Below are 8,877 nucleotides of genomic sequence, written 5' to 3' on the forward strand. Positions count from 1 at the left end.
TTCATTTAGACAGAGCAAAGGACAAACAAATAGCAAAATTACAAATTTTGATAAAACACACCCTGAAATTTGAAAAAATTGTGAAATCCTGAGGAAAAAAACTAATTTGGGGCCAGTCATATTCCTACCTGTCACAGGCTGATCCTGGAGGCACATGAGCAGACATGTCAGGGCTTGGAGGGGATGCAGGAGGACTGTGAGCAGCAGGAAGTGGGTGCTTGGGCTTGCGGCAAGAGACTCTCGGTGGATGCAAACAGTTCAGGTAACCACTTAATGGCATAGAGCAAGCACACTGTGTGATACATGAGTCTGTAGTTACTGTTGCCTATTCGTACCGAAAGGCGGCGGGAAGAAGAGTAGTCCTGGGTCAGGCGATCAGTTTGCGGACGGCGGACGAGGTGCCGGTACCACACTGGCCCGAAGTCGCCTGCGCTGGACATCCGCCGCTCGTGCATCGTGAAAACTGGACCAGTCATTCGTTCATTTATCATTCCTCAGGTCTTTAATGTTATGTTCCGTGTTCACCAGTGTCAATGCCTCGGATGTCTCCCGTCTCCCCTGTCTTGTGTTCCACCATTAAACCCCAGTTTCATGATGTCAGGTGATAGCGTCCTTCATTCCTCGTCACTCTTCGTCCTGCTCTCTGTGCACCCGCCGCGTCATGCCCGCATGGACGTGACAGGTGCCACTGAGCAAAGCACCGTCCCCACACACTGCTACCCGGGCACCTGTCATGGCTGCCCACTGCTCACTAAGGGTGATGGTTAAATGCAGAGGCTAAATTTCACTGTGAGAACCGTGTGCTGTCACAATCACTTCACTTTCACTTCATGGAGACCACTTGTGGCTAGACGTCTGGACAGTAGATGTGTTTTCCTGGTGTCCCATGGGTGTACCTGCCAGTTTTGATGGGCATCATCTGATTTGGATGGGAAATTATCTATTTTTCATCTGCTGCTGTTTCCTAGGCTGACCAATACATCTACTATTCTCACCATTGTCCAATTGCTTGGGCTTCTTATTTATTAATTTTTTTAGATTTGTCTGGGAAAGACTTTGCTATTGCAATATAACTAACTAAAGACTTTGTGGATGGACTGCAGGCTTAGCTACGAGTTCCAAGAAAAAGGGCCCCATTATAAGTACACCCGAGAGCTTTCTGATTTATTATTTTATTGATGATTGATACTTTGTTTATGAGACTCAGCTCCTCACGTTTCTAGACTATACTAGATCTGACATGGCCAAAGTTACATTTCTGTGTTAATTAGTACGTCTGCAGTGTTTTTCCTTTGCTAAGATGAAGGTCAGAAATCCAAAACCTGATGTTCTGCTGGTGCGACATGTCCGACACTCAAAAGTTACAATTTTCACATGACAGGGCCACTTAGGCCTGCTTTCTCTCTTTACTTAAGTGCGTTTGTTCATTTGTGGTCTTGACAGCGATTCGAGCTCCATTAAAGTGAGTGCTGATGTGTAGATGTCTCCCCTGACTCGCCGTCCCTTTAACACAGCCAGTTCTCATTAGGGCAACTATAAAACACGTGCATTAAAGGGGCGCAGCTTTCCTTCAGCTAATGCTGCCTTAACCGCGGCTGTCTCTCTCCTGACTGATGTTTTCTCCAGCTGTTCTGTGTGTGTGTGTGTGTGTGTGTGTGTGTGCGTTAGTCGCAAACATTGTCTTTGAAGTGTGCGCTCCATTGTGCCTGTCCTGGGCCGTGCGCTTGTGGCCGGGTCTGTGTCAGCGATAGCCCAGCTCGTCGGAAGTATGCGTTTTCCATCACGGCTCGGGGAGGCGGGGAGAGAAGATCTGCAGATGCGGTTCCCAGGGCCTTGCATGCGTGTGTGTGTGTGCGCGTGTTTGTGTGTCCACGTTGGACAGGTAACGTTTACTGTTTCAGGTGAAGGGTGGGAGTTCACAGGTCGTACTGATAATGATGCAGGTGCACCATTGAACGCTGCTCACCTGTAGGGTTCGCTTGTCTCTCCTGTCGCACGCATACACTCGGACACTCACCGTCATTCACACTTGCGCACACTCACACTCTCTCACATGGTCGTGACCATTCCTTGAACCTGTTGTAGTGAGGGGATTCTCTTACGGAGGTGTGTGTGACAGTGTATGCATGTGTGTGTTGGGAATCTGAGCGTGTTTGGCCCAGGAAGCCCTTGACTCACCCGGGAGATGAACCCGGGGACGCAGGTGCAAAAACAGGCTGGGCTTTGTGATCCGTTCCCTTTGGACAGGATGTTATGTCTCTTTTTTTTACTCGTTTTCTCTTTCTCTCTGGTTTGTGTGTTCACTGCAAGTCTACATGCTCGTCCACCGCTTATTTTCAGAAAAAAAATACTTAATTGTTCATAGAAGGGCAGTTCTGCAGAGCAGAGGTGCCGTGGTCAGGAGGCAGGAAGGTAGCCCCGAGAGAACATATGAATGCTGGAGGTTAATGTGATACAGTCACGCCAATGAAGCAGCACAGAAGTGAATGAGCAGAAAATGAAATGCATTAGTGCTTGGGTGTCCCCACACGTCATTCAATTTACATTCGCACCCACAAACACCCAAATGTAATATTATGTAATAGAGTGGATATAAAAACCTGCCATGTTCTGGTGGTGTAAATGATAAGTTGGTTCACCTTTAATGTAACCTGTAACCTGAAAAATCAGGCAAATTGGAAAGCTCCATGGAGCATGTAAGTCCTTCTAGGACTGGAGTTAAACTGGAGTTAAACTAATGGCAGGTGTTACCCTAAGAAGACCAAATGCTGTAATTAAATCAGAAGATGCTTCAAGAAGATGTTTTATTATACAGAATTAACTGGAAAGTGTTTTTTCTTGCACAGTTTTGGCAATGTTAACAACCAAACATAGCTACAGCCTCTTATGTGGCAGCAGGAAAAGACACAGCCCCATGGGTATAGACCTATAGGTTTAATCCACGAATGGGAAAGTGACCCGTAAGACACAACCAATTCAATAATTGCTGTATATTGGGGATGATACGTCCCCACCATCCATCACAATTTGTAATAACATTCATGTTGATTCTAGTTGGTGAGTTGCAAATTGGTGAATTCACCAACCAGAAGTATTGCACAAGGAAACAAACAGTGATACAGCTGTTTACATGCATGAATACATTACGTTTTATGTACTATAACAGAATGCATGTGAATGAGTGAACGTTAATGTAATTAGAATAACTGTATTCAAAATTCTCTACTTTAGTATGAATGCAATCCAAAATGATACTTACAGATGATTAATATTTAGTAATTTTAATTAATATAAAAACTGTATAATTGTCAACAGCTTTCCAACATCTGGAATTAAAAATATGTAGAAATTAGCATATTAACATATAGCATGACTTATTTGCTATTTTGAAGTCTTGTCTGAATTAGTTCTGTGGGTAATTTAGTTGTAGCGTTTTACCACTTTATCTGTTCTCAGAAACTAATTTGGACTGAATGAAGAGAGTTATTTGTGCTTCTTAATAAACTTTAAATATTCACCACTCTGTTTCTTCCTCCGGGACCGGGTGCGAACTGGAACCATATGCACCTGCACCATATCCATGCATCTGTCTTTTTAATGATTCCCTCAGACTGGCTCCTGATCTCCCTCCCAGAGATACTGTGTCCTATAACCTCTAATTCAATTAGAATAGTCAGGCACAGATCGGACGATAAACTGTCCCCCCACTGACCCCCTGACCCACTCATATCTTTGCGTTCATCCGCAGGGCTTTACACACACTCAGTGAGTTTATTAAAGCCTGGAGTTGGGGTATTGAATCTGATAATTCACACTTACACACGTCCCAGGTAAGTAGAGAACGTGTAGAGTTGACGGCTGCGCATATTCCAGTATTACCAGTGATATTTGATACTGAAATGGGAGAGGCTGCACTCATGTGTTTAGGTGTGTGTTATCGTTTCTCATCTCGTCACCCTCTCCGCTCTCTCTTTCTGGATTCTTCCATGGTGAAAAGGTCCTCATGGCACTCCGATATAAAATACATGCATGTAGTTAATTGTATTAATTATTATTATTATCATTAGTTGTTTTTGTAGTAGTATTAGTATATTATATTAGTATATGACTGTTTTGAATGTTTTTAATTTCTACAACGTTCTTTTCTGATGTGTGTGTTGATGTGTCCCTCAGAACTATTGACCTGCCTCATGTTAACAGTGTGTGGAGTGGGCCAGCCAACATAAACATGCCAAAAATGTACATACACATACTTATGGACACACACACACACACACACACACACACACACACACACACTTAAATAGTGTGCACCATTGTGTTGGACAGAGGGGTTGTGCTGGAGGTCATTCGGGGGTTAGCATAATACCTTTGGCAAAGTCCTCACATACTGTCCATTAACTATAAAAACATGTGGTGACTTAGTTGCACTGGAGGACAGCGCCCTGCTCTGGCAGTTATAGCATTATGGTGAGCGCACACACACACACACACACACACACACCCCTAAAGAAACCCACATTCTCTCACACATTCACTCAGTCCACACTGTCGGCCTTAATGTCCAGCTTGCACAGCCTCATACTCACACATACAGTGCACCCAGTCTACTACACAATGTAAAAGCACACACAATCCTTGTGTAAATCTACTGATACACACATATCCTCCACACTGGATGATCTGCTTTTTAGTGCTTTCCTGTGTGTGCGTTATGTGTATGATAATGTGTGTGTGTGTGTGTGCTCTCTAAGGTATCCCTACTTCCGACCTCTCTAATGTTTTTCAGTCATAATAAATCGGGGCTGCCCCGCTAAAGCAAACAGAGCGGCGTGCGCTGATCCCTCCAATAACAGCAGTCAGCTCCAATTAGTGCTGAAATATGACTCAACTGTCTGTGTCGGCCCCAGCCCCGCTCCTCGTCCACTGCCCACCCCCTCGCACAGCCATTCTCTCTCACTTATTCTGGCTATGTTGTTGTAAACAAAAAAATATACATACACACACACACACACACGTTTATCAGTCCCCGTAACAACCTCGGTCAGAACGACTCTTCTCCCGGTTGCTTTTTGCAGTTTGTAGGATTTTCCTTCTTTGGTCTCAGTTGACGTGACAGAATTCCTGCATCGGAGCCAAGAGTAATGCAGTCCCCAGTACACACAGTACTCCCACCATCACGGTGAGCTCATATCTTATGAGATATTTTGGATGAAAAGTGGATCTGGGTATGAAGATGAACGTTCAGTGCTAGATGAGTCAGTGATATCTGTGAGCGCAAAGGACATTGTGGACTTCACGTCAAGGTCTCATCAGATTCTTTCACGCTTCTTTCACACTTCTAGAACTAGTATTTGCAATCAAATGTACTATTTATAACCAGAAGTCCAGCTATAATTATGTTCGGTAATGTCTGTGAAGATTCTCAGTCATCCTGTGAATTTGTCTGAAAGTTGATTCATGGCAACTGGACTTTCTTTCTTTAAGGTAGAAACGTTTCATTCTGCATCCACAGAACTTTGTCAATTGTTGGGAAGTTGGCTTGTGCCCACAAATTTATCCTCTGTCCTGCCTTTGTTCCACTTAATGAGCCTATTCAAGGCGGGATTGAGGTGAAACCAACCTGGAGGATAAATTTGTGGACACAAGCCAACTTCCAAGTTCTGTGGATGCAGAATGAAACGTCTCTACCTTAAAGAAAGAAAGTCCAGTTGCCATGACTCAACTTTCAGACAATGTTCTGTTCTTTTTCTCTCAATGTGTGAGAATCCTGTCAGGAACTTTAATATTTTAACCATCAGGAGCCTTAAATTACAGCAAGTTAAAGTGCTATTGATCTGCTGTATGATAGGTATGAGTGTGGAAGTAGCTTAGCTTTTACTGTGTGTGTGTGTGTGTGTGTGTGTGTGTGTGTGTGCACGTTTAAATGAAAGGGGAGGTCAGCCTGCACTTCCAAAAAGGCTTATGAAGGAAACCGTGTGTGAGAGCTTGGAATACATGAGGAATATAGCCTTAGGCTGTGAACCAGAGCTAAACATGTTAATGGCTGACTCTCTCTTTCTCACACACACAAACGCACACAGACATACACACATATGTGAAAGTTGTACAGGGCTTCATTCATAAGGCATTCATGAAACTAAAATGTTGCCATAGTACACATGTGTGTGTACCTTCACTGGTCTAAGGCATGATTCATGCTGTACTATCCCATATATTTTCTACATGGTCACATGATGTTTTCAAAAGCAAGAGTTAAGGTCTCGTTCACTGTGTGGACGCTTTGATTTGCTACAATGAGGAAAAAAATGGTCCTTTTTTCTGCTCATCGGAGAAAATCTAAAGCCGCATTCAGACCGACCACATGCGTAAAGTATGCCTGTTTTTCGAAACTCCCGGTAGGAGGACAATGTTGTGTTGTAGATCTCTGGACGCTCAGAGAAATATCAGCCTTTTCTCCATTCCTGCTTCATGTGTGTGTTTCCAAGTGGCAGAAAGAACACTCACCCACTTGGAGTCTGATCATGTGAAAATACGTCACAGTGCGCAGCAAATGGCCGCGGTGCGTGAACAAGGCCGCCGTATACCAATTCTCACAACATGAGGGGCACACACACTTGCACAAACACACACACATACACAGAGAGAGAGAGTGACTAGTACATCTAGGTCTACCAATCCCAAAATATCCAACCAACTTGGGCAACCCCTCGCTTGCCTATCCCTAAATACTGTCCAATCACATTCCCTAACTGAGGCTGACTCCACCCCCTTCATCCAGACAGGAAGCTGCTTACATAACCTTTGACCGCTGCTAATGCATTAATGTGGGTCAGTGGAGCGAGGAGAGGTGTTGAGGTTGCTCCCAGTTAACACACGTAGGGTGTGGATGTGTGTGGGGCTGTCATTATCCCAAATCCTCTCTCTCTCTCACACGCACACTCACACACACACACGTTCAGTGTGTTTTTTTATCCCACTGAGCCAACGGTGACCTTGCAGTGACCTCCCACTTTGGATTTGTAGTAACCTGCCAACGACCCTGTAATTAGACTGTAATAACCTCCCACAACGCTCACTCAACCATGAAGAAACCTTCCTTCCGCACCACACCAACACTAAACAGCAAACCCGTACATTCCCGCCCGACCCGTCCTGCCGAAAAGAAGAACCTTTTGGAGGTGTGATTTCATCGACACCAACACCCCACCCCCACCCCCTATATACTTTTTTTTTTTTTTTTTTACGAGAAGGTACCTGAGTCATGGGCTGAGCCACTCACTCCGGGCGCAAATGGTTTTGGCAGCGCTCTGTAAACACATCATGCTCTCCCTGCGGCTGTAGTTTGACAGGCGTGTGTGTACACAGCCTGACAGATGTTTAGGTCTGTGTTTATGAGCTACAGAAACAACAAAAACAGTCATCTGTACTGCGTGTGTGTGTGTGTGTGTGCGTGTGGGTGAACGAGTGTGTGTATCTCCTTCGCACAGTTAAGAAAATCCCTGTCAATAAACCCACCGTCAGTTTGCAGTCCAGACTGTAGACCTTTTGACAAATAAACAGACATTTCCTCCGGAGTTTCCTACTAATAGAAATTAATAACGTCTTTGTTTGGCTCGTCCGGGCCCTCCAATTGGTCGAGGGCCTGCTGATAACATCGGGCCTGCTGTTTATTCAGACAGTCCCCGCCTCCCTCCTATGATAGGCGCCTGTGGCCTGTTATGAGAAAAAGCCTACGGGGTCCCAGGAGGCCCACTCTTCAGCCTGGCCCCGATGGGACGCTGAGAAACGCATTAGTAAATGAACGCTCACCTCGGGATCGCTTCTCAACTTAGCGGGGTTAACCCAGCGCCCTCGCCGATAGCCAGCGTGCGCGCCGAGGGGGTGCTGGTTCCGTCTCTGGGGCGGAGGGGGCTGATGGGTAATTGATAGGGCTCCTCTGTTTTTTGATTGGTGGCCAATCTGCCGGGGTGGCGTGCGGGGGCCAAAGAAAACTCTCTTTAAATAGCCATCTAATGAAAACAGCACCCCGCCATGTCTGCTTTCTTCCTCCCTCCCCTCTTTTCACTGCAGCCCTCCATCATAAAACATTCTTCTCCATCCCTGGGCTTCCCATTTCTGGACACTTTAAAGGAGGGGAACAAAAATAATGATGTAGGATTGCCCAGTTAACAGGAAGTGTGTGATCTGATACGTTCGTGGGGTCATCTGCCTTATTATTATATTATGATTATAATTGTTATTGCTCCACAAAGGAAAACACATCTGGATGTTTGGCATAAATGTATTATTTTTAACAGATCGCGGTAGTTTTGAATTAAAAAATTTAAAGAGTGTTTTTTGCATGATGTTTGCTGAAATTTTTAAAAAGAAGAATGCAAACGTGAGTGGGTCTTCAGTGGGCGCCCCACGATGCCTCCATTCACATGGTCAGTAGCTGATCTGCTCTGTTAGCCCCTAAGGACACATACACACGAATGCTGCTCATACACTCCAGTTCAGCATTCAACACCATCATTCCTCAGCACCTGGTCGAGAAGCTGAGCCTGCTGGGCCTCAACACCTCCCTCTGCGACTGGATCCTGGACTTCCTGACGGAGTGACTGTTCAGATCGGGAACAGCATCTCCAGCACACCGAGCACTGGGGCTCCTAACGACTGTGCAGCAATGCCCAGCTCCCACTACATCACCAAGTCCGTGGTGGGTCTCATCAGCAAGAACAATGAGTCGGCATACAGAGAGGAGGTGCAATGACCGGGTGTAAGGCCAACAATCTGTTTCTGAACCTGGACCAAATGAAGGAAATGATTGTTGACTTCAGAAAACAATGGAGGGACCACTCTCCACTGAACATTGACAGATATTGTGTGGAGATT

This window comes from Denticeps clupeoides, chromosome 15 (genome assembly GCF_900700375.1).
Source record: "Denticeps clupeoides chromosome 15, fDenClu1.1, whole genome shotgun sequence".
Classification (NCBI taxonomy): Eukaryota; Metazoa; Chordata; class Actinopteri; order Clupeiformes; family Denticipitidae; genus Denticeps; species Denticeps clupeoides.